Below are 27,463 nucleotides of genomic sequence, written 5' to 3' on the forward strand. Positions count from 1 at the left end.
CCGGATGTGAAATTACTTTCCTATGGTCTCGATTATTGAGTCCTTATCTACGCTTCTCCATGTTGAGTGTATTTATGGAAATTGATTTTTTAGTGGATTGCGGAAAGATATGGCTTCCCAACAGTATGTGGACAGCAGCTCTCCCAAGGATTTGCGCCAATTGACAAACTATAGAAAAAGCTTACGAAACTGAAACATCACTCAACAAGTCTAAGGTCTGTGTTGTGGTGCGCGTCTCAGATGCTTCCTAAATCTTTACTGGAGGCTGACGGTAAGCGCGATCTGCGATGACCATGCTGTGCTCCACCAACGTTGACAATACTTTATGAGGCACTGAATAAATAGTGGCAGTCCTCTGATATGCATGGGGCACGGCTGAAAGTAAATCTTATTTAATATTAAAACTATCAATAATGTTTTCAGCTTTATTATTACTCTTGCTGCATGTCCTTTTATTTGCTCGCCATCTTGTGTCACGCTTACATCATGACAACTGATACAGAATAAAATATTGCATTTCAGACGTTATCACAGAACAGCCCTTTAGTGCCTTAGCTTATGCAATTTCTGTGAACACTCATTTGTTAACCAAGAAGAGTCAAACTTCCAAGATAACAGAAGGAGAGCATCGGTCATTACAGAGTCTACAAATGTACTAGTACCCACTTCTGACGAGATAAATACTCTGGCCAGAGAAGCGCTCTGCACTGGTATAGCGGAACACAATAAGGTCGTTCCTGAGTATATCCAACATGTCATAAGGAGAAGAACCAATGGTCGCCAAAGCAATGACCTGCGCCACTCTTATGAAATGAAAGTGAGATACTATTGTGCCACTGCGGTACCTAATCTCCCATCACGTCCTTGCTACCGAAATTCCGGTTAGAGTAGAGACTTTATGGTGAGAACGACACGTTTTGGGAGTCTCGAATACACCTCTGTCGCCTCAACATCATCCTTCATTTGAATACCACAGTGAAGAAGGAGTTAACCTAATTATCGCCATCGACCACGACAGATGTTAAGAAACCACGAAACCATGGCAGCGAACAATGTCTTCTGGCATTACCAACGAACATTAAAGTTCTTTTACCGACAGAAGACCTGAAAGTATGGATCTGCTATAAGATTCCATAGTAGAAGTGGAAATACGAATGAAGGAAAAGCGATTTTTTGCACTATAATGTAGTAAATATGTAGTAAATATGATTAGTCATACGGACTCTCATTTCTTTATTAATGAAAGCGTTTTGATGGGCTAAATATGTAATAAGTATCTATGATTAATTATATGAACCCTAATATTTTATTAATGAATGCATTTTATTTTTCTTACACCATTGGCTTAATTTGGGGTTATAGCATGTTTCGTACAAATGGTTTGAGGCTGTGATACATTTCAATATTAAAAAAGTCATTCTGACGCTAGCTGTATGGGCGATGTCGCAAATGTAAAGGAAGCCTCTGGGTTTGGATGACAGTGTTACTGCAATATCATTAGATCTGTCCAAGGTTTTTGAGATGTCTGTATGAACCATTAGTTTCTTGACAGCTTTGATGGGGCACTCCAAGACCTCCTCCACTGAGTAAACATTTCATCTCAGACTAGCAGCTGCATCCAACGCGCTCAGTTATTCGTTTTCAGTATTGTCAATCTTCTTATTTGTAATAAAAACTGTTAATGTCATTTTGCTTGAAATGTTGTATAGCATTCCGAGAATGCAGCATTCCTTAGGTACCCTATGTGAGACGAGTCGACGAGATCTCACAGTTTTCATCTGCCCAGATGCTTGTTATAGCGCCGCTTCCAGGACTGAAAAGTGCGACAGCCACGGATTTGATCCGGCCGGCGGATTAACGACGTGGGTGAATGTTCTCTTGGATGTGTTGTTTAGCCGGATTCCCATATCCCAGCAGGTGAATACTCAGCTGGTACCCACCCCCCTCCCCTTCCCCTTCAGCCACAACAATCGCAAAGTAGTTACAAACCTACCGTTCACTTTCACACGAATAAAAGTGCAATCAGACAGCTGGAGTTCTCATATTCCATCCTGGGGGTTAGGGACTTGTTGTACGATTCAGTACGTTCTGGGATACTCCCTTACGTTCACGTTCACGTTCAATGTCACCAGTCAATGATATCACTGATGCTCTTCAGCTCTGAATTTTAATCCCAAGCCCGACTGTTTCTTTTATTTCCGACATCGCTTTTCTGACGTACGTGTCGGCCACTCTTGACAGTAAAATATTCCAAAAAAACTGTTAGCATTTGGAATAAGTAGAATAGCTAACTGATTGTCTAGCCATGCCTAAAAAATAGGATGACCGCGACTAGATTATGTTTAATTGGTAGTTAAACAAATATCAAACTGAAAACATGAACATGGGAAATATTCACGAACGTATTTTATCTTCTGTTCTGTTCGTAATATGTATCAATGATTTCCAGAACCTTTGAAGACATGGACCGAAAATTTTGCTTGAAAAAGACAGCAACATTCTAATCACTGGTAAACACCAAACTTCCTGGCTGAAAAAGCACACGAATCGTCAAGGGAGCTGGATTTGAAACTTTGATACCACCTAGCGTTTTTGAGTCGTGATGTGGTGTCATTGTGTTTGGTGCTATCGTTCGTTACCAAGCATACGCTACTAACACAGACGTACTCGATCATTACTAAATTGGTGAAGCGCATCGGGTTACCGAAGCTTGATACTGCCATCCGACCTCATCTAACGTCAAGAACTTTATGAATAGTACAAATATGATGTTTTGAAGCGAAATAACGTTTTAAACTTTACGAGGTAGTGTGATTACGTTCTGAATAAGAGATAACACACAAAGGAATAAAAAACAACTTTTTATCAAAGAGAAACAGCGCGATATCTATCTAAGAGCACTTTTATTACAAGGATAACATTTTTCGAAATGTCAAAGTTGATCAAAACTAATAAGAGTAACAAATACATAAACACTACTATTGCAGCACGAGTTATTACAGTACGAATCAGAACGTGTCGAATAATAAAGAATAAAACAAGGTTTTGGTGGTTATTTTTTATTTACACTTTCATAACCATCTTCGTTAAAGACCTCGTCTTTGAGAAGTACATCAACAATATCCCTGTCACTCTGTATTCTCTTCTCATTTCACCTACTCTGCTGCATAGGACTTCCTTTTTCTTTCCTTTGCACTGATTAACTGTATCTTTTTTGGGCAGTCTGTGGCTAGTTTGCATTGTTGTCTGCCATTGTAGTGTTGGGCAGCGGCAGCTGAATGTGAACAGCGCGTAGCACAGTTGGAGGTGAGCCGCGTGGCTTTCAGCCCAGTATAAATATGTTAAATTAATGCTCTTGTCTAGCCCTTAAGGCATGAGATTGTTATGCACTACTTGCAACTAAAGTTGTTGCACCACGAAGATGACGTGCTACATACCAAGAAGATGCTGTGATATGCAAATGATTGGCTTTTCAGAGCATTCACACAAGGTTGGCGCCGGTGGCGACACCTACAACGTGCTGACATGAGGAAAGTTTCCAACCGATTTCTCATACACAAACAACAGTTGACCGGCGTCGCCTGGTCAAACGTTGTTGTGATGCCTCGTGTAAGGAGGAGAAGTGCGTACCATCACGTTTCCGACTTTGATAAATGTCGGATTCTAGCCTACCGCGATTGCGGTTCATCGTATCGCGACATTGCTGCTCGCGTTGGTCGAGACCGAATGACTGTTAGCAGAATATGGAATCGGTGGGTTCAGGAGGGTAATACGGAACGCCGTGCTGGATTCCAATGGCCTCGTATCACTAGCAGTCGAGATGACAGTCATTTTATCCGCATGGCTGTAACGGATCGTGCTGCCACGTCTCGATCCCTGAGTCAGCAGATGGGGACATATGCAAGACAACAAGGATCTGCACGAACAGTTCGACGACGTTTGCAGCAACATGGACTATCAGCTCGGAGACCATGACCGCGGTTACCCTTGACGCTGCATCACAGGCAGGAGCGCTTGCGATGGTTTACTCAACGACGAACCTGGGTGCACCAATGGCAAAACGTCATTTTTTCGGATGAATCCAGGTTCTGTTTACAGCATCGTATCCGTGTTTGGCGACATCGCGGTGAACTCACATTGGAAGCGTGTATTCGTCATCGCCATACTGGCGTATCACCTGGCGTGATGGTGTGGGCTGCCATTGGTTACAAGTCTCGGGCACCTCTTGTTCGCATTGACGGCACTTTGAACAGTGGGCGTTACATTTCAGATGTGTTACGACCAGTTGCTCTACCCTTCATTTGATCCCTGCGAAACCCTACATTTCAGGAGGATAATGGACGACCTGATGTTGCAGGTCCTGTATGGGCCTTTATGGATATAGAAAATGTTCAACTGCTGCCCTGGTACGCACATTCTCCAGATGTCTCACCAATTGAAAACGTCTGTTCAGTGGTGGGCGAGCAACTGGCTCGTCACAATACGCCAGTCACTACTCTTGATGAACTGTGGTATCGTGTTGAAGCGGCATGGGCAGCTGTACCTGTACACGCCGTCCAAGCTGTGCTTGACCCAATGCCCCATTTTAAAGGCCAGTTGTGTACAACGTGTCGTCCCAATCTGCGAAGCACAACTACGGTGAGGTTGTAACTTTCTCGAAGCTCCGATATACATCCTGCCTTGCTATACTGGCAAGCAAAATTTCGTTTTCCCATGTTCCCGCATGGAGGTTGACGTGACATGCTTTGAAACCTAAAGCGCACGTCATCATTGTCGGTTGCCGTCGTCTGCTGTTGTTATTAATGATAGCGATGTACTGTTACACGCCTTATTCAATGAGAGAGACGGGAAACCATTGAGTTTCATACTATCCTCCTTCCGATTAAGATCGGTATGTTTAGTAATCTCTATGGCCTTTATGTGTAGTCTTTAGTAGTATCCGCTTGTGGCTGCCAGTGCCTTAGTCTTATCAGATCGACTCTGGTGGTCTCCTGGGAGCAAAGCACGTTCTCCAAGAGCTGACCTGTAGGATTCCTCCCTCATGCAGCTGTTCTTATGTTCATCTAGTAATTTTTCGTTCGTTGTTTAAACATTATCTCATGATCACTTACTTCAGATGCAACGATGATTTTTACGGAGAGACGCGTTGCATGGCTATGGGAAGTCCTTTAAATAAGTTCAGTGATAGAAAATTTCTTTGAGCAAAAATTCGAAGAACAGCCAACAGGAACCCCAGAAAAAACAGAACGTATAGCTGTGTTACATAAATCATATATTTGTGTCGTGGGAGAAAAGCAGAGAGAAACTAGAGCCCTTTTACGAACATTTCAATCAGATTAATCTGAAGACTGAATTCACTATAGCGGAGGAGGTGGACTACATATGGCATTTCTTTTAAACGCTAGTTTTCAAGAGAGAAAGTGGCAGCTTGGCCCACACAATACGCCAATTACCCACGCTCTTGGACGATTACAATGGATTTCAAATACCACAAATCACACAAACGAGTTGGAAAGAGAAAGAAAATTCTTTGAAGTGAGCTGCACTAGGCGCAATTGTAATATTTCATCAATACACTGCTGAAAAATCAATATCCGCCTACTGAGATAAAAAGATCTTTTCGATGTACAGTCGTTTGCGAGATCAATATTTGTCCTGCCCTTAATTACTGACGTTAAGAACTGCAAGTGGATGATATTGACAAAACAGTGGTAATGGAGCAATGGGTATACAAGCGCAATTTATGACTTTTTAATTGGCTTTATTAGCTGTGACAAATTCCCACCACTCCTCATTCCATCCCCTTTGTTGGGCCTTTGGGTGGAGGTAACACATCACTAAATATGGTGAACTATGACGTCACTATCAATCATCTCTGCCCGCAACTCTAAAAAACAGTTCGTGACTCAAAAATGGCGGTAAAGCGACAGTCCGTATTTTACACATCCACATGCAGTAAACTTGTCCCAACATTAAAATAACCCACGTTTCAGTCTTGCCAGAAAAGAATTATAATACACCAGTAGCCACAGCAGTAGAACTGCCTTATACATTTATTTGCAGTGAAATTATCATTTTCAATGGGTTTTGGGATTCACATTTACGATCTTGAGAATATTATCCTAAACCTAAAGAACTTAGGTTGGGCATGTGTACACCGGTAAGAAGATGAAAGACACTGTTACATCTTTTACAACTGAAAATCGGAAAAAATGCATGAAACAATTACTGTTATAATATCGTCACATACACCGAGGTGAAACAGTCATGGGATGCCTTCTAATTTCCTGTAGATCTTCTTTTGCCTGACCTAGTGCAGCGTCTCGATGTTACATGCTGACAAAAAGTCGTTAGGAGTCCCTTTCCGAAATACTAAGCCATGCTGCCTAAGCAACCGTCCATAGTTACGAAAGCTTGCCGGTGCAGGGTTTTGTGCACGAACAGACCTCTCCATTACGTCCCATAAATGTTGGATGGGATTCATGTCGGGCGATATGGGTGGCCAGATCATTCGCTCTAGCTGTTTAGAATGTTCCTGAAACCAATCGTGAACAACTGTGGCCTGGTGACATGGCGCATTGTCATACAGAAAAATTGCATCGTAGTTTGGGAACAGAAGTTCATGAATGGCTGCAGAGGATCTCCAAGTAGATGAACATAAAAATTTCCAGTCACTGACCGATTCAGTTGGACCAGAGGGCCAGTCCCTCCCGTGTACACACAGCCCACACTATTGTAGAGCCACCACCAGTTTGAATAGTATCTTGGATCCATGGCTTCGGGGGCGGGGGGTGCCCACACTCTAACCTTACCATCAGTTCTTGCCAATCGATATCGGCGGGACTTACCTGAATAGGCCACAGTTTTCCAGTCGTTTGGGCTGCAACCGATATTGTCACGAGACAGGAGAGCCGCTGTAGGCGATGTTGCACTGTTAGCACAGGCACTTACGTCGGTCGTTTGCTGCCATAGCCCATTAACGCCAAATTTCGCTGCACTGTGCTAACGGATACTTTCATAATATATCATTTTTTCGCAAATAATAAAGACTAGGAATGAGTCCCTCGAAAATAGATGGGTCCAATTGATCTAACACATCTCACAAATTAAGCTGTGAAAGCCATTTACACCTGACATGTGATGCCATACAGTGTATCTAGTACACTCTTCTCTTCTCAACGTTTTTTTTTCTCCAAATTTAAAATGCAATATAGCCCCTGTGTCTAAAACCAAATGCCCTTGCCTTCTACCTACACACTCATATGTACATGTACACACACAAAACTCTAGGTGCTGAACATATATACCACATCACTGATTTCCCATGTTTATCCTGCTGGAAGATATTGCAGGAACTGATTAGAGAACAATGACTATGCTTTTATTACTAATAGAAAATACAACAACCAGTAATCCCACATGCGGACGGTCTGTGGGGCGGCACACACGAGGTGGCATCTCCCTCTTGTTAGCATCTTGAGTACGAATCTCGTGTGCCTGGAGTGCTTTCTACACATGCAGACAGCTAGAGGTCAGGTGAGGCTGCAACCACTGGACAGACCAAGCAGCACTGACAGTTCATTCAGTCTTACTTTAATCAACATCAACCGCTGGCAGCACAACAAATGCAAATGTCGACTTGCAGGTGGTGGCCTTCAATCAGTTAATGCAGATAGATGTCAGATGCAGTCATACCGTATTACACTGTCTGCTATTCAGGGAGGCTAGTGCAACATATCACGATTCATTAACACTTTCTCACACAAGCAGTATCTCAATTGCAATGCCCCATGTCGGCAGGAAGCGAAACATCTGTACCAAATACACTTCACGATATCTGGTACTTCACTTTTACAAAAGTACGTAAGTACCGTGAGAAATACATGCTTGAATACCAGTACAGAAGCCAGTCAAGCCTGCATCATATTATTGTATTATTTCCAGTTACTCCTCTAATTATTTAGTTCTTTCACACATCTCACTCAGCATAACCTTGTGCTATGTGTTGTGTTATATCATTAGAATCTGCATAAACCATGCTATGCTAAGTAGCTCTGGAAACCATAAGGAATCCATTGTAGCACTAGTTTCCTACTACACACAATCTTCTGACTATCCCTAGATACTATAGATAGTTTAGTGTAAGCCACGACAGCAGACCTCTCTATCAAGGTTATCGCCAAACTTGGTCAGCAAAATGAGTTTTCACATAAGCGCTTTGTTGAAGGAATGGAATCTATATTCATTGGAAATGACTTAGAAAATGTTGTGAGGGGCGGATTTGTTTATGCAATAACTGTAGATGTGTATCGACTAACGTAAAGCAGCTAGTACTATTGCTCATTAGAAATATTTGTGGCCGTTACGTTGTCCTAGCTGTGCCAGTTTTGAGTCGGTGGCAGAGGTGAGGATACCCTTCACGTGATAAATTATGGAAATCCACAACTACAGAACTTGGAACAGACATGAATTTTGTAAATAACAAATTTTACATACTTCCGGAATCTTGCCACAATCTTGTGTCATGCAGAATCACCGTTGCATTAGACGATTTCGGCACATTATTGGCCAATTTCAGCACAAAACTTGTCATTTTTTTTCCTGTTATGCACGCAGTCTCCTGTAATACTCATCAAGATGGAGGTGCTATGTATCGTGGATAGGTTTTGCTGTTGAATATTCGAAGACAATAGATCACGCTATCAGGAATTCTGGGAATCGGTGGTACTTGACGGGTAGTGTCGCACAGACGTGGAAATAATGTTATGACAGGTTATTTACCTTGCACACAGAAGCTTTGGTTTGATGTTAGGCAATAATTATACATCTCCATTTTGTCCACCACTTGTCTAATTTTCCATGTCAGTGCCTCTAAAATCTGGAAATTTGTGGTAAGGTCTTAAGGGACCAAAAATTCTTAGGACATCTGTCCCTAAGCCTACACACTACTTACTCTAACTTAAACGAACTTACGCCACGAACAACACCCACATCCATGTCCGATGGAGGACTCGAACTTCCTACTTGGTTACTGAACGCTGAATTATGCCAGAGAATGCATAACAGGTATTCATATAAAATAACCGAAGCTGTAGGCATACCTTTCCTTATATTCACGTGCGTGGAACTAGAAGAGACTTTTGAAGATCCATCTTTTCTTTCTTTCCTCCTTTCCCGCAGGACAATGAATAAGAAAACATACATCCAGATACAAAATAATTACAGTATTTTTTTCATTTACGCTCAGAAAACAACACTTTCTATTCCCTTTGTTTGGTGTAGTTTTAATAACATAGAGATTAATAGTTTAACTTGTAATTAAATGTAGAAATGAGTGAAATAATGTCTCCAACCAATTACGGTACATTCTTGAATTCTACCAGCTTGTTGTTTGAGTTTTTAAAAATTCTACATTGATTAGTATTTATGTTGTTTTCAGTATCAAGGTGCAAGGCGCATGTCTGCGTTCAAGATTCTGGCAGTTACACTGATTACGAATGTAACTACAATTCACTTGTGAAATGGCTTATCTCGCTCTTACATCAACCTGTGATCTGAAATTTTAGTTCTCTAAGTTAGTAGGTTTTTAGTATTGCGATTTTTTTACATCAGTGTTTAATTAAAAGTGAAGAGAATCGAAAAGAATGTAGCTGAAGGGCTTATCACATTTCTTAATATTTTCACGTGTGTGCTGATATAGGATGTGATATCCAAACGTGGTTACAATTCCACTGCACGTAAATGTGAAATACACTTCTATTTTGGGGGCTATTTTTGTGTTTGTTTATGCTCTTCCACACTGTGTTATGTGCCTAGAGGAAAGCAGCCACAAATCATGGGTTACTTGAAACTTGTGACGAGTGGTAAGAGGCAGTTGTACAGGATATATATGTACAAAACACCTCAGCTGACTCTCTCTCTCTCTCTCTCTCTCGTTCCCTCAGTGTGTGTGTGTGTGTGTGTGTGTGTGTGTGTGTGTGTGTGTGTGTGTGTGTGTGTGTGTGTGTCAGATTTGATGAGAGTTATTGGAAGCCAAAATTGGATATTGGCAATGGCTAGAGTCCATAGGGACGTATTTGTAATCTGAAGAAGGATGTGAAACAGAATGGCGTTTGAATTCCAGTGGTGGAAAAGGTTTCTACCAGTCTTCCACCGTATGACGGTAGCACAACGAATGACAACAACTGATAAACGTGGATATGTGCTCGAGTTTTCAATAAATCTGATGTCACGCCTCAGCACGAGAGCACGCGAAGACGGAATTTCACATAAGTCAGTTGCAAAGCAGTGTGTGCGTTGAACTTGGGGAAAAAACTACATCTCCCTTAAAGAACGTTGCGTTTCAAAAATAAATTCATCCCTCAGTGGCATAATAACCCGGAATATTATATTAAGTGAGATAGTCCATTGTTTTATAATTTTCGTAGAGTGATTGTGTGGAATACATTTTGAAATATTTTAAAATATTTTATACACCTTAACATGGCGGTTTGTGGTGTGTGTGTGTGTGTGTGTGTGTGTGTGTGTGTCTGTGTGTGTGTGTGTGTGTGGGCGTGGTGGGGGGGTGGAGGGGTTCTTTTGAAATATGGTTGCAGAAGGTACGGGTTAGAGGAGTGGCCTTAAGTATCTCGCTTACGACACTGCCAACCCCAGCATGCAGTTGCACACCAGCCGCTTCCAAATCCACTTTGCTTTCTGTTGTGAGTTCTTCGTTATTTGCTTTCTTATGTTGATCTGAATAAAAAGCTATAGCAAATCGATCATGAGGTTGGAATACTACTTGCACAGTTCAACGAAGAATCATCCCTCGGTATTCCTATATAAAGATTCTGCTTTTGTAGAATCATAAAACAAAGGTGCATGTAGGCCGGCAGCCGTGAAAGAGACAGGCGGGGCACGCTCCTCAGACCACTTCCCTCCCCTCAGCAGTCTGACTTCACTATTGTTTGTGCCTGCGGCTGTTTGCCAGGTTAAAACATCAGAGCTATGCGCGACTGGTTGACGACGTTCATTAGAATGACTTATGTCGATAACTGTTGTGGAACGCAAGCTAAACTTAAATATTCGTTGGACAACGGTCTAGCCTCAGTATCGAAACTAATTGTCAGTTGTATAACGGGACTCTCTACAACCTTTACCTGCTGCATATAATAAATACTTACTGTAGTAATGAAAGGTGTCAAAAGACATATTTACTGTCTAACATTAGTAAAAATATAATCTGGTTGCTCATACAGAATATCAAACAAAGTTACGTACGTTCTGAAACTTTAATAAATGTACGGTATCTGATAATAAAATGAAACCATTTATAGGTAAATTTGGCACTTATATTTTACTTTCGTCCAAAAGTATGCGTATATCATTATAGAGAGTAATTTAGCAATTGATATAATTCAATTATCAGTAAATTCAGTCCCACTGCGTTGATAATAATATGGTAACATGCAACAGATATGAATATGTAATTACAGTCAGTTCTTACTATTATAGAGAGATAGATATAAAAAGAGGAGGATACCTACCACAGTAAAATTAACAGGCCTATAATGTCCATTGACTATATGTATCAGTTGAATACGGAGGGAATATTTTCGGGAGAAATACATGGTACGATCAATAAAGACGTGCTCTGTCATATCTGACATTAGTGGAAATGACTAACCACAAAGTCACACAACATTAAATGAGCTGTCTCTTACTTCTTAACGTGCAACTCTTCAGCTATAAGATCCTACTCTATTGTAGCCTATCTTTTCAATAATATTTGTTCATGCAACATTTTAAGGAACTTTAAAAGTAGCAATGCGATACGGGGTGTTTTATCGCAGTTCTTAATACAGACTTCCTCATATTTTATGGGGATAATACAGCAATTTCGTTTTATGTACCTATTACTGGTGTGTATTTTTACATAATAGCAAAGTTCATAATAGTAAAGTTCATAATTAGTTACAAATAATGGGACGTGAAACTTTATATATTGTGTTACGATTATATGTCCTTACCATATAAGGCGATGTGGTGGCACAGGAGAGTTCTCCATTGCGTGAGAGAGCGTGACAGGAAAAACAGTTACTGCTGGGCTCTCGCCGAAATTGTGCTGACAGTAGATCCAGTAACGTCACAAACACTGGATATTCAGTGTGGGATATAGCACTCATGTCATTATGTTGTTGTACGTACGAGACCGTCACAGTAACTGAGAATTATTGGAAAGGATGTATTGTCTTATTTTTCACGTTATTCCACGTACTTGAAACACATTTCGTTTTGTGTGGGAAGTATGTGGTTTGCAGGAAAATTCACTATAGTCAACAGCGAGGAAGTTTCTGGCAAAATGTTAGGATATAAATTTTAATAGCATATCCTGTCAATGTTTCTCCAACACAGCAGTCATTCGGTCCAGATTTGTTGTAAATATGTTTCTGTGTTGACTTTTTCCTTTCAATTTATTTCTTTTCTGCCACAATAAAATAACAGCAGTTGAATATAACGTGAATCCCCATAACGATGCTGACGTAGGTATCTAGTTCTCAAGGGCGCTATTATCAGATCTCTCTCTAGAACATGCCAAAATGGATGTAGCTACAATGTTTCAAATACTAAAATTTACAAGACAAAGTCTTCGTTAACCGTTCATCCACTCACACCCTGTCACTCTTAAGTTCATGTTTACCATTTACCGCCAAGTGCACAAAACCTGACTCTATTAATACTGATTTTTGTTAAATGGCGAACTCACAAACGGAGAACACCAGAGCTGCACTTTATGGTACTTTTTGAATCTATCGTATACCCAGAAAACGCACTGATATCTTCTGCTTAATGATTTGTGTGGACAATTACACAGCGTGTAACAACAATGTACGGCACAAATTGCAGGATACATTCCTCACATGCACAGGCATAAATTATTTTATATTAACATGGATCTGAAAACGCTTTGTTTCTGTCTTACAACTCATTTTCTCCGACGAGTTCCAGCGAGATCAGAGTGTAAATTTTCACAATAGGCATGTATGGGCGGACGTGAATCCCCACGCATCTGTGGAAGCAAGTTATCAACAAAGATTTTCTGTCAACGTTTGGGCCGGCATAGTTGATGACAGTTTGGAAGGGCCTCACTTTCTTCCACTCAGGATCAACGGCCAACGTTATCATTATTTCGTAGAGAATGTTCTACCTGATCTGTTAGTGGCCTCTAACGTGGTCCAGTCAGTGGGCGTAATGTGAATAACAATTATATTACCGACGTTTCAAACCTACTAAAGCTGTCCAAGGGGTGTTGTGTATGTGATTGTTAAGTGGAAACGTGAAAGAGCAACCACAATTACTAAACCAAGAGTTAAAAGTACGTATGGAGGAATTGGATTCTTTCCTAAATTATTCTTCCTATTAGTAATGGTGGTGCTCATGCAAAATAATCTTACAAAATTTTGATTGACTAGGTGAGAACTAAGTGCATTCTGACTAGCACCAAAACGGCTTCCAGCAAACAGTAACTGTCATTGCACATCTAACCAGCTACAGTAATGTACATTTTACAGTGCTGCAAGGATCAGAAATCCAAGACTATCAAACAAGGGATGGATTTCATCTTGTCCGAAGAGTAGACGTTTATACTGTTCCTTACTGTTGTGCGCATATAGAAAAGAGAACGTCAGAAGAAACGTGCAATCCATAGTGGCGTTTCTGTAATGGTATACATGGCAATAGCTTTATCCACACAGAAGTAAGTGGTTAAGTAGGAGGGAAAGGTACCCATTGAAGTGTTTCATTAATTTTTTGTTATGTCATATAATCATTTGCAATGGCTCCCATAGCCATATAGAAAGAAAAGGGCTCATCGAAACCTGATGATAATATTTTAGGTAACCTTTTCGTTCAATAAGACATGCATTGTTCATAGCACGAAATATCATTGTTCAGGTGCCAACGCCCTTACTAAGAAAAATAACAGTACATGTAATCTACTAGACGTATATTTAAATGAAACTAAATGTCGTATTTGCCTTTCACAACAGTTACATTCAAAGCACTGTAGCCAGTTCTGGGAAAAAATAGTATCTGTTACGGAACTAAGCTTTTTAATCTCTCTCTCTCTCTCTCTCTCTCTCTCTCTCTCTCTCTCTCTCTCTCTGTGTGTGTGTGTGTGTGTGTGTGTGTGTGTGTGTGAAGAATCGTTAGCATATATTCAGAGTTTATACAGACCAATGCACACACGCTTTCGACCTGCTTTAAACCACCTGGATGTTCAAGTTAATTTATGTGTGCTCACGTTATTACGTCCCCCACTTTCCTTTCAGTATCAGCAATGAACTATAAGAACAGCCATTAGTATTTTAGTTTGTTTCATTTGTGAAAAATTTAGTCTTTCTTCTGTAGAACATTTACAGTGGAGGTTCTCTTCCAGGTGTCGCAGCCAACACTAAGACACTGAACCCTGAGAAGTAAGTTACTTGGATGAGGAGGACGCCTTGAAAGTTACCACCGGACGCCATTTTAGTCAGTTGAAATTTGTCATACTAACTAAGCTGACGTCACACTGGAACATTTTTATATCGTCATGAAACTGCTGTGGAACACAGCACTAACGCTTCAACTTCTTTGCTGTAAAGGTGCCGCATTGTCTACAAATTCTTCAAACCAAACGAATATTACAGTGAGTGATATTAGATTATTTTAAAAAGTTATAGTCTTTCTGTAAAGAGGGAAATTCTCGTAATGAATTCTGCCACGATCCGTGTTGACCATTTGACAAGATAAGAGCTGTTGGAGGTATTTAATGAAAGAAAGAACAGAAAACCATCTGGAACTGATAATAAAAACATGGAGCTCGATTAATATACAATACCGTAGTATCTTCTACACACAGATTAATACATTCTATAAAAATATGTTAGTTGAATACTGAAGAATGGAGGAAGCTTAGTCAGTTTTTAAGAATGGTAGCGGAAGCCATACTCCGCTTTCATAGACATAAGATTACTGAACTTTTACTATGAAGTATGTTCTAAAATACTGATAAGCAGATACTATCAATTACTTAAAGTTTATAACTAACAAACGCAACAAAATAGTTGACTAAGTCTCGGAGTTCACGTATTTGTGGTTTTACATAACGTATGCCACAAAACAGGCCCCATACATCAAACTTGGCAGATTTATACACTTCATGGATACACTAGAGTTCTGACTGTTCCACAAAGTATGGGAAGAATTTCTGTTTAGTTTGTATAATGTAATTATGTAACCATTATTACTGTATGGGAGCGAAACTTTAACTATTAGATCCAACCAAGGTATGCACATATAGGAGAAAAATGCTCTTGGTATTCATAAGACAAGCAAGAAGATCTGGGAGTTTAAGGCATAATTGGTGGAATGATGAGACACGAAAACAACTAACTTGTTATAGTACTTGCAACGGAAGTTCTAATCTAGACTACCCAAGACAGCTCCGGTTGTACAAAACGATAGACCAACGAAGTAAGGGGCACACTTAGAAAAGATGGCAGAACTTGTCGAAATAGATCTAAGCCTTACACCCTGAAGCTGATGACCTTCACTGAGGAATCTATGTGGAATACATACTTCTTACGTTTCAACTAGGATGCCTATGCTCTCAGTACGCATATATGTAAATAGAACCACTTTATGCCGAATATGTTTTCTTTGCGTATAAGTTAATGGAGGGAACATAAGTCCTTACGGTATGATCGTGGATGTTCACAGTAGGAATATTTGTCAGAGAGATGTGGCTAGGTGTTTTGTAGCTTTGCTATTCTCTAGATGAAACGTTAGAAGAATTGTAGACTTGAGAATTTAGCCGGTGTTCAGTGAAGACCTGTAAAGCGTATTGTGCAAAAAAATCTCCTACTTAACCACTGTAAGCGACTTTCGTTGCTGCTCGCAAACAGAAGTCAGTTGCAGAATCATACGTCGAGAAAACACAGAACATGATTTTAAAACGTACAGCGACACCTATGTCAACTACTCACAAGAAAGACTGTGTGACGTTGATTTGGGTGATCAGACCACGTCATCATCGCTCTGAGTAACAATGGAAGAAAATTGTACAGTCCATGGGCTTTCGCATTTTTGTAGCACCAAATTTGTCGCCAACACTACTTCTAATCTGTACTTACAGGACTCGGTTGGTTGGTTCCACTTACGTTAGAGATTAACAAGCCATGTACGATGCTTTGGTAACTGACCGTACCAAGATAAATGCCAGTGCAATATATAGTGTGAATTGTCTAAGTATTAAAGACGATCTTTCGTTATAATTAATACAGATTGCCCTAAACAGCTCATTGTTATGCAGAAAGCAGATTACTCTTTGTTACGAGTGTGCTGTAGATAACTAAAGGATGAAAATTTTTTAATAAATATCTGTAGAAAATATCTCTTCTTGATTGTTTCAATACTATACCAGTGTATCAGGTGTGTATACACATAGCAAAGATTCAGCTAGACGAATTAACCACGTATTACAAAATGCTGGCGTTTGATTTATATACCATAAATGAACCTCCGTGACAATGTACACTTGGGACACCCCCAAAAACATAGGTTTTTCATGTTAGGTGCATTGTGCTGCCATGTACCGCCAGGTACTCCAAGCAACAGTCGGTATTGTAGTTGTAAATTTTCGTAGCTGTGTTGGAAAACTACCAGAGCTTCAAGCGCTGATGTAAAACACTGAAGCTGAAATCGTTATAGGAACAGAAAGCTGGCTAAAGGCGGAGATGAATTCTGCCGAAATTTTTACAAAGACGCAAACCGTGTTCAGAAACGATAGATTAAATGAAGTAGGTGGTAGTGTGTTTGTGTCTGTTGGTAGTATTTACCCCAGATTTGTTGGCGAAAGTACACGTTGAAAGCCGGTAGAAGACAGAAAACATCTTCCGAAATTGTACTAAACACTTTCTCTGAGAATTACTTTGCACAATTAGTTCATGAGCGCACACGAATTGTAAATGTTTGAGAAAACACACTTGACATCTTAGCGACAAATAACCCTGATCTAACAGAGAGCGTCATGACGGATACAGGGATTAGTAAACACAAGGTCATTGCAGCGAGGCTTAAAAACATATCAACGAAAACCACTAAAAATAAACCCAAAATATATCTCTTTAAAACAGCAGATAAAATTCAGTCGATGTCTTCCTAAGAGAGAGTCTCCATTCCTTCCAAGCTAATTATGTAAGTGTAGACCAGATATGGCTCAAATTCAAAGATACAGTATCTACAGCAGTACATAGATTCATACTGAATAAGTTAATAAGAGACGGGATTGATCCACCACAGTACACAAAAAACGTCAGAACACTGTTGTAGAAGCAACGAAAACAGCATGCCAAATTCAGAAGAAAGCAAAATCCCCAAGACTGGCTAAGTTTCACGGAAGCTCGAAATTTAGTGCGGACGTCAATGCGAGATGCTTTTAATAGTTTCCACAATGAAACATTGACTCAAAAAATGGTAGAAAACTCAAAGAGATTCTGGTCGTATGTAAAGCACACCAGTGGGAAAAAAGTCAATACCGTCATTCCGCGATAGCGATGGAAATGTTACCGATGATAGTGTCACTAAAGAGGAGTTAATGAATACAATTTTCCGTTACTCCTTCACGAAAGAAGACGCAGTAAATGTTCCAGAATTTGAACCAGAACAGTTGTTAGCATGAGTGACTTAAAAGTAGACATCTTAGGTGTTGCGAAACACGTAAAATCACTTAAGAAAGACACGTCTTCCGGTCCAGATGGTATACCAGTCAGGTTCCTTTCAGAGTATGCAGGCAAAATAGTGCTTTTCTTATCAGTCATATACAACAGCTCACTTGACGAAAGGTCTGTTCCTAAAGACTGGAAAGTAGCACAGGTCACACCAATATTCAAGAAAGGAAATAGGACCAACCCATCGAATTACAGACCCATATCACTGACCTAAATTTGCAATACGATTTTGGAGCATATACTGTACTCGAACATTATGAATCACCGTGAAGAAAATGACTTAAAGATACATAATCAACACGGACACAGAAAATATCGTTCTTGTGCAACGCAATTAGCTCTTTATTCCCATGAAATACTGTGTGCTATTGACAAGGGATCTTAGAAATATTTTGTACCGCTCCTCACAAGCGACTATAAATCACATGGCGTGCGTATGGAGTATCGTCTCAGTTGTGTGGCTGAATTCGTGATTTCCTCTCAGAGAGGTCACAGTTTGTAGTGATAGACGGTAAATCATAGAGTAAACAGAAGTGATATCTGGCATTCCGCAAGATAGTGTCGTAGGCCCTCTGCTGTTCCTGATTTACATAAATGATCTAGGTGATAATCTGAGCAGCCCGCTTAGATTGTTTGCAGATGACACTGTAATTTACCATCTAGTAAAATCATCAGACGATAAATTCCAACTACAAATGATCTAGAGAGAATTTCTGTATGCTGCGAAAAGTGGCAATTGGCACTGAACAAAGAAAAGTGCGAAGTCATCCACATGGGTGCTAATGGAAATCCGACAAATTACGGGTATACGATAAATCGAACAAATCTAAGGGCTGTCAATTCGACTAAATACCTATTAATTAAAATTAAGAGCAACTTAAATTGGAAAGACCACATAGATAATATTGTGGGGAAGGCGAAACAAACACTGCGCTTTGATGGCAGAACACTCAGAAGATGCGACAAACCCACTAAAGACACAGCCTACATTACACTTGTCTGTCTCCTGCTGGAATATTGCTGCGCGGTATCGAATATTTATCAGGTAGGATTGACGGAGGACAGCGAAAAAGTGAAAAGAAGGGCAGCTCGTTTCGTGTTATCGCGCAATAGGGGTGAGAGCGTCACTGATATGATACAAGAGTTGGGGTGGCAGTCACTGAAACAAAGGCAGTTTTCTTTACGGCGAGATCTATTTATGAAATTTCAATCACCAACTTCCTCTTCCGAATGCGAAAATATTTTGTTGACACCCGCCTACGTAGGGAGAAATGAACATCATAATAAAATAAGAGAAACCAGAGCTCGAACGGAATTGTCCGCCGCTCGTGGTCTCGCGGTAGCGTTCTCGCTTCCCGAGCACGGGGTCCCGGGTTCGATTCCCGGCGGGGTCAGGGATTTTCACCTGCCTCGAGATGACTGGGTGTTTGTGTTGTCCTCATCATTTCATCATCATCCAGGACAGTGGCGAAATTGGATTGAGCAAAGATTGGGTAATTGTACGGGCGCTGATAACCACGCAGTTGAGCGCCCCACAAACCAAACATAATCATCATCCTCAGCTCGAACGGAAAGATTTAGGTGTTCCTTTTTTCCACGCACCTTTCGAGAGTGGAATTTTAGAGAAGTAGTATGAAAATGGTTCGATGAACCTCTTCCAGGCACTTAAGAGTGAAATGCAGAGTAACCATGTAGACGTAGATGTAGATCAGCAATCTCGGTACTCTCCGACATCGTGAGAGAGCAGAATGGGGAGCTCCATGGAACTCATGGAATTCGAACGTGGTCAGGTGATTGGGTGTCACTAGTGTCATACGTCTGCACGAGAGATTTCCACACTCCTAAACATCTCTAGCTCCACTGTTTCCGATGTGACAGTGAAGTGGAAACGTGAAGGGACTTGTACAACAGAAAAGCGGACAGGCCGACCATCTCTGTTGACTGACAAGAGACTGCCGACAGTTGACGAGGGTCGTAATGTGTAATAGGCAGGCATCTATCCAGACCATCACACAAGAATTCCAAACTGTGTCGGGATCCAATGCAAGTACTATGTCAGTTAGGCGGGAGGTGAGAAAACTTGGATTTCATGGTTGAGTGGCTGCTCATTAGCCACACATCACGTCAGTAAGAGAAATAGGCCGGTGCGGCCCCACTGACGTCATCCAAGGTGGAGGCCGTGACGTCAACTGATGACGCGAGTATCGTTATCCAAGATAGAGGCCTTGACGTTAGCTGATGACGTGAGTACCATTATTGAAGATGGCGGCTTTTGGCGGGAAAGTGCCACGGCCCCCTCTGCTGGGAAACTTGAATAATGGCAGGGAATTCTACAGGTCCTTCCTTTCCGACTTTTTTGCATGATGTGCGCTATCCTCTTGCAAAATGGGAGGGAATTTCGAACTTGGAGGGAATTTTGCTCTAAGATATTTCTCCTGCAGCTGTAGAGGGGTTAATGTAGTGTTGCCTGCACAAGAGACTGCTCATGATGCCATTAAATTCCAATATAATTTGCTTAAATTTGTATAAATTTGATGAAATTTATTTAAATTTTTGAAGTTTGTTTAAATTTATTATCTGCCTACAGCATTAGTGGCTTTGTGTAGTGCTATCGTCACAACAGGCTATCAGTTGTCGGCGTGGAAGGAGCATGAGGAAATGTTAGTGCCAGACAGGGGAGTTTTAATAGCTGTATTCGATGCACTCATTCAGTCGGCGAGTGCACCCATAGCCTCCTACACTAAAAATGGAAGCGAGCAGTAAATCGACTTTATCCGACATCTAGTCCGTCTATGAACCAGCTCACATTTTCCAAGCTGTTCAAATCGGAGGTTGAGGCTGAAACGCACGTCTGAAGGGTTGATACTAGTCCGGCATAACGTGTGTGCTCGATTTCTATTCAATTTAGTTCATAACGAATCTCTTGAAACAGGAATGCTGGCGCATTGCGTGTCAGCTCCGAGAGTGTTACCGCAGCGCCATCAGTTTCCTTAAATGTGCAGTCCAGATGTAAGGAGCTCTTGCAAGGTAGTGTTAAAGTGTCCTGGTGTTGAATAACAGTCCTAATTTCATAATTTTTGTTAAATGTTTTTGAGGTGTAGCGCTTACGCGACGGGAATTCATGACGTATAATCCCATCATCATACTTGACTGACAGCGGTACGTTGAAAACATCATCTCACGGCTTGGGACCAAATGAAATAAGGAACTCGTAATTAATGCATGTTATCACCTTTTGATGCTGTGACACAATGACTATGAGCCCTGCGTGCTAGCTTTATATCTTACCCCCATCTTGTCTTAGATGTAGACGTAGAATGATTTCTCCACCCAGAAAGTCGACAAATCGATCATTCTGATCCACAATACGTAACTCAAGGTAGTCCAAAGTCTAAACTTTCACCGGGAGGTACATGGCGTTTGTGTAGCTCTGAACTATCTTATACCCAGTTCCAACTGTAGGGAAGAATCCGTAAATAGAGTGAATCAACTTATCGTTGTGATATGAGTTTGCATCTATGTTACACTCAACGTGGATTGTGCTGACTGGTAGTATTACCACAGCCTAATGTGATGAGTAAAATGTACTGGAATCCTTCACCAAAACACGGTCTTTCGCAAAACCTAACAGAGAACCTTTTGAATCTTTCTGCCTAAAGTCGATCGTCGCATTCTCTGTTCGTATTTAAGATTTAAGAGTATTGATGTACGTGCTTAGTTCAATTCCTTTTTCAGAGTGTTGTAAGACTTCGTTTAAATCATCAATGTCGTAGGCACCAGTTCATCTTTCTAGAATCTCCTTCTGACCGTCAATTTCCTGATACACTTCATTGTTTGCCTTTGTGACATTTGAGATACTGTTATACGTCTGCCTTGCCGCAGTGGATACACCGGTTCCCATCAGATCACCGAAATTAAGCGCTGTCGCTGATGGGTGACCATCCAGAAAGGCCCTTTAAGGAACCATTTGCACTCGAGCACAGACAATATTTAATTTAGTTAACTTAGATTATATGTATCGATTTTTTAAGACAAGAGAATGCAAAATAAAAGCAATTAACACCGTTCTCTTGTCACAGCCAGTAGGCATCAACACTCTTATGTCATTCGTTGTCCTAGAAGGACGTAATATTTTGTGTGGCTCCACAGTTAGCCATTTCATACTTATTTGCAGAAAAGAGGCGCAGAATTAATAAGTCGCTCTCATTTGTAAATGATCTGCAATTATTTCCCTATAATTTTACGTAAGTGTAATTTATATCGTAATGTATATGTTAAAATGAATATATGTTTTATTTAATCGTATGCTTTCTTTGTTTTAGTAATTTTAGTCTCTCCATTTTCATGATTGAAGCTCAGGTCAGATATTAGACTTTGTCTACAGAAAATATATAATGAGCCCTGGCTACGTTCCGTACATCTTCGGACGTGCGAAGTTCGATAAATTCACGGCGTAAATTTTAATCTCTCAATTACTCAAACAACCAAACAAACAAGTATTATTACTATTATTATTATTTTAATTTTTTTTATTTGCTAAACTGGTGACTATGTGCCAGGACTCATTATTGTATCTGTACTACAACTAATTGTTCTTTTTCATGTACATCCTGACCGGCAACAACCCATGTGACGAGAATATGGAAGAAAGCGAATAAAATCTGGAGACAATTTGGACTGGAAATGCAATCTTCGCATCAAGACGACATGTACGGTAAGACGCAGCACTCGCGCATCCACAATTGATTCCAAGCACATTTTTCATTCAAAATTATTTTTCTCAGCATTAAATTCAATATTCAGTTTCCATTCAGTAATTTTTTTCCAAATTCCGCGAAATCTCATTATTCAGACGATTACATTCCGATCCAACAATACGCAAGTTACATTGCACAATATGGCCGACATTGTACAAGATTCAAGCAACATGGCTAGTCACCATTAATACGTATGCTACTTTCGATCTTTAAAGTCATCTCTTAATCATTCTCAGTCATTTAAACACACACATAGGCAGTACATTTTCACACTACGCGTTTAAACAATTTTTTTTTTGCACACAATTTATTCACGATATGGTAAAAACTCGACACCAGTGCACAATGGAACAACAATCAAGTAATGCAAACATGGATACACAGACACATTCAGACACAGAAATTAATACAGACACGCAAACACATCAAAATAACCTGCTACACACACACACAAACGCCGAAAGGAGCAATTCAGAACCAAACATGAGAGACCACGTCACGTCTAATGACGCGGCGGGGGCAAGTTCATTTTGCAATCAAAATTTTGCCGCTATATTGAATTCAATTTTGGAAGGCATATCCAATATTAAGCAAGATAATGACGAAAAATTCTCACAATTAATGACAGACAATGCAGCCTTCAGGAATGAGATAAAATCAGACTTCGCCACACTGACTCAAAAGGTAGATGAAATTAATACACGTCTTTCCAAACAGGTCGACGATCTTACGGAAAAATTCGAAAATTTAGAGTTACGACAAAGCGACAATGCCAATCACATCCATGAATTGACAAAAACCTGTGAAACTATAAATTGCAAATTAGAATCAAACACGCATGCATGTGACGAAATTAATTTAAAGGTGAATACAATAGAAACAAACGTAGCTGACATTCACAAACAGATTCACACAACAATACAGATAGAGGCTGAACCCCATTTGTCTCGAATTAATTCACAATTTAAAGAATGGACGGCACACAAAGACGAAATTTTTGAAGAATGTATACAAAACAAATTGCCACATATTGTGCACGATTCTGTAGTGGAATACATGAACAACAATAGACAAGTAATCGATGACGATATGCAAACAAAGACAACTCAATGCCAAGCACAACAGAATAGTACACCCACTACACATTTTTACACACACAAAAGAAAATCTCGATTCGGAAATGAACACATGTACACACACGAATTTCAACACTCAAATACACAATACACTGACACGCATAGCAACAGATACCCATCACCTGAAATACAATACAATTATTCTGATGAAGAACCATGTACACAGAGGGAAGAACTCAATGATTACACGGAAAGAAACAGACGAACACGTAACAAAGAAGAAGAAAGTCTATTCAAGCACCGTAAATTCCAACCTTTTATACCAGGCAAAAACACTGTACACCCTGTCATCTTCTTAAAAGCTTTTAGGAACGCATTCCCACGTTCGTGGAGCGACCACAAACGCATTGCGTACGTTGTGGATTACATTCAAGGGGACGCTGCTGTCTGGGCTTACCGTGAAAGCGACAGATGTGTAACATACGAGCAGTTTGAACGCGCCTTCTTGAATAAGTTTTGGTCACCCACTGTGCAGGAACGTATCCGCAAACAAGTCACTGAACCCGAACACTTCAATCCTAAAAACGGCAACCTGCGCAGATATTTCGAGAAGTACCTAAACATGATACACTTCCTTAATGAACCAGTGAAACCAAAAGATGTGATCCGATCACTGAAAGCAAGACTTCCTTTTAATATTAAAGAGAAATTACTGTACTTACCGGACGACGATCCTGAATATTTTTTGAAAAGTTAGATGCTGTTGATTTACTGTATGAAGAACAAGAACCAACACACAACTCACGCAGTAGGAATCAACATGTCTACATTGCTACATTACCAAACACGCAGCAAAATTCACAACACACAGTAAACATGCAAAACAATCACCACAAATCACAGCTGCATACAAACAACAACTGTAACTATACACAAGGAGATAACCCGTACAAAAAACGAAGAAACGACAATTTTAATTCAAGAAGGAATAATGGAAACAACAACGGACACAAAGCCAAACAGAAACACTGGCAAAGAAACAACACAGATTACACAAGAAATGGAACACCTACACCACACTTTAACCGGAACAACAACCAGTATTATGTGAGACAGTGGCAAACACAGCAACCGCCACCACAAAATCATATTCAGGTGCCACAAGGGAATTTTGCACAAACAAGCAACACAAACCAACAAGTGATTTCAGCCAACCAAAAACAGACAGGCGATTGGCAAAGACAATATCCTAATGTAAATATTATTGAGGTAGCTAATGAAACTACAACTACACTTGCCAATGACCAGACAAATCAGGTAAACTAGAACCAGTCATTACTGAGCCCCAGGTTGTGACTGAGGAACATTTGGGGGGCAACTTCAATTTAGAAACTATGTTTGAATACACACTTGCTAGTGAAACTGTGAAACAAGAAAAATTAACATTTACACAACAAGAGTTGCCTACACTATTCTTAAGATATAATGAAAGTGGAAACTTAGCTGATGATCTGATAAATGACAACACACAATGTCACAATGTAAAGAAAAGATTTGTACTGTCTTCCACCTCAGGCACTGTAGGAGGTATACCTACTAACATAATTATTGATACAGGAGCTGCTGTCAGTGTGATTTCTAACAATTTTTATACTATGATGAAGAAAACTTCTAAGATACCAGAGTTCCCAGTTCAAAACTGTTTAATATTAACTGCATTAGGTAATAAGTCAAGTAGAGTTAATAAGCAAGTATTCGTGACTGTTAATATGGGAAATGGAATCGTACAATGGCCTTTCCTAGTTGTCCAAAACCTTGCTGCCAATTGTATATTGGGTATTGATTTTCTTTGCGAGAAGGACTGTACTATAGACTTCTCCAAAGGCATTTGTTATTTTAAGTATGAAAGCAGAGACATAGTTTTGAACTTGGACACTCGACTAGTAGACCATAACAAGCACTGTTCTGGCTACAAGATACAGATTATACGTGAGACTGACATAGATTCCACACAACAACCTGTATCACACGGTGAGGTAGTGAATGACGTACTTACACAAATTAATTCTAAGTTGTCAGAATGTGATGCTATTAATGGAGAGGAGAGATCCCAGCTTAAACATATTTTACTTAAGAATATGGATGTTTTCACTAGTAAGCCAGGTAGGATCAACACATATATGTATACGATTGAAGTCAAGCCTCACCAAATCTATTACCACAAGTCATACAATGTACCACTAGCTCTGCGACCTGCAGTTTGGGAAGAACTAAAGAAAATGATTACATGGAATATTATAGAACCATCAACATCTCCATATTGTAGCCCTTTGCATGTAGTGAAAAGACACAATGGAAGTATCAGGTTAGTATTAGATGCAAGAGCTATCAACCAAATTATCTTACCTGTGAGGACACAACCAGAAAATCTTGACGAACAACTTCAGAAATTCTTGGATGCAAAATATTTCTCTACAATAGACCTTAAAAATTCGTTTTGGCAGGTGCCAATAAGCAAAGAATCCAGAAAATATACAGCCTTTATGTTTGGTGGCAGAACTTATCAATTTTGTGTATTACCATTTGGCCTAAATGTAAGCTCAGGAGTATTCATTACTGCACTAAACTCTGTACTCGGTGATGATTTACTAGAAACTGTCACACACTATGTAGATGACATACTGATTGCCTCAAAAACCTGGAAGGAACACACTGATACCCTGAACACTTTACTATGCAGATTCACACAAGCTGGTATCACTGCCAATATTTGTAAATCTAGATTTGCTTGTTCTGAGATCAAATACCTAGGACACATCATCAACACACAAGGCATTAAACCTGACCCTTCAAAATTAGATGCTATTAGATATTTCCCCAATCCCACTACAAAGAAACAGTTAAAATCATTTCTCGGTCTATGCTCATTTTTCAGACGATTCATACCTAAACAGTTACTCAATAGCAGATACTTACTAAACTTATTAAAGAAGAACCAGGTATGGATTTGGAACCAAGACTGTGAAAATGACTTTACTAAAATCAAAGAAGCCTTAGTAAATTCTAACATGCTGGAACATCCAGACTTCAATTTGAACTTTTGTATTGCTTGTGATGCATCAAACATTGGTTTGGGATGTTGTTTAATCCAACTTGTTAAAACAGAAACTTCAGAACATATTAAGATCATTGGTTTTGCCAGTCGGACTTTAACGGAATGTGAAAGATCTTACTCCACCACAGAATTGGAAACATTATCTATTATATGGGCATTTAAAAAGTTTAATTATTATCTGTATGGAAGACACACCATTATATACACTGACCATCAAGCACTTACCTTCCTTTTGTCATGTAAACTCATTCATCCTAGACTTACACGATGGGCACTTGCATTACAGAATTACTCTTTTGAAATCAAGCACATCAAGGGAAAAGACAACATAATAGCTGACACACTTTCAAGACTACCACAAGGATTACACCATAACAATACAGACTTTGAGAACACACACGATTACAGAATACTACTCATGCAAGACAAACAGTTTACACAATACTACATAGACCTATGCAAGAACATGGCAACACTACAAGATTCAGATCCACACTGGTACAAAGTAAAACAAATCATAGTACAACAACACAATGACACTTAACAAGACAGATACATGTTACACAACAACATACTTTTCTACAAAAGACACACAAATGCTACTAACTGGTGCGTTTGCATACCACAAGATTCTGTGCACAAACTCATTGCACACACTCACACAGTTTGGGGACACTACGGAACAAAGAAATGTCTAAACAAGTTAGAAATGTATTGCTATTTTCCAAACATGAGAAGAAAAATACATGATGTTATCAGCAAATGTCT

The sequence above is a fragment of the Schistocerca cancellata genome, chromosome 5 (genome assembly GCF_023864275.1).
Source record: "Schistocerca cancellata isolate TAMUIC-IGC-003103 chromosome 5, iqSchCanc2.1, whole genome shotgun sequence".
NCBI classification, from domain to species: domain Eukaryota; kingdom Metazoa; phylum Arthropoda; class Insecta; order Orthoptera; family Acrididae; genus Schistocerca; species Schistocerca cancellata.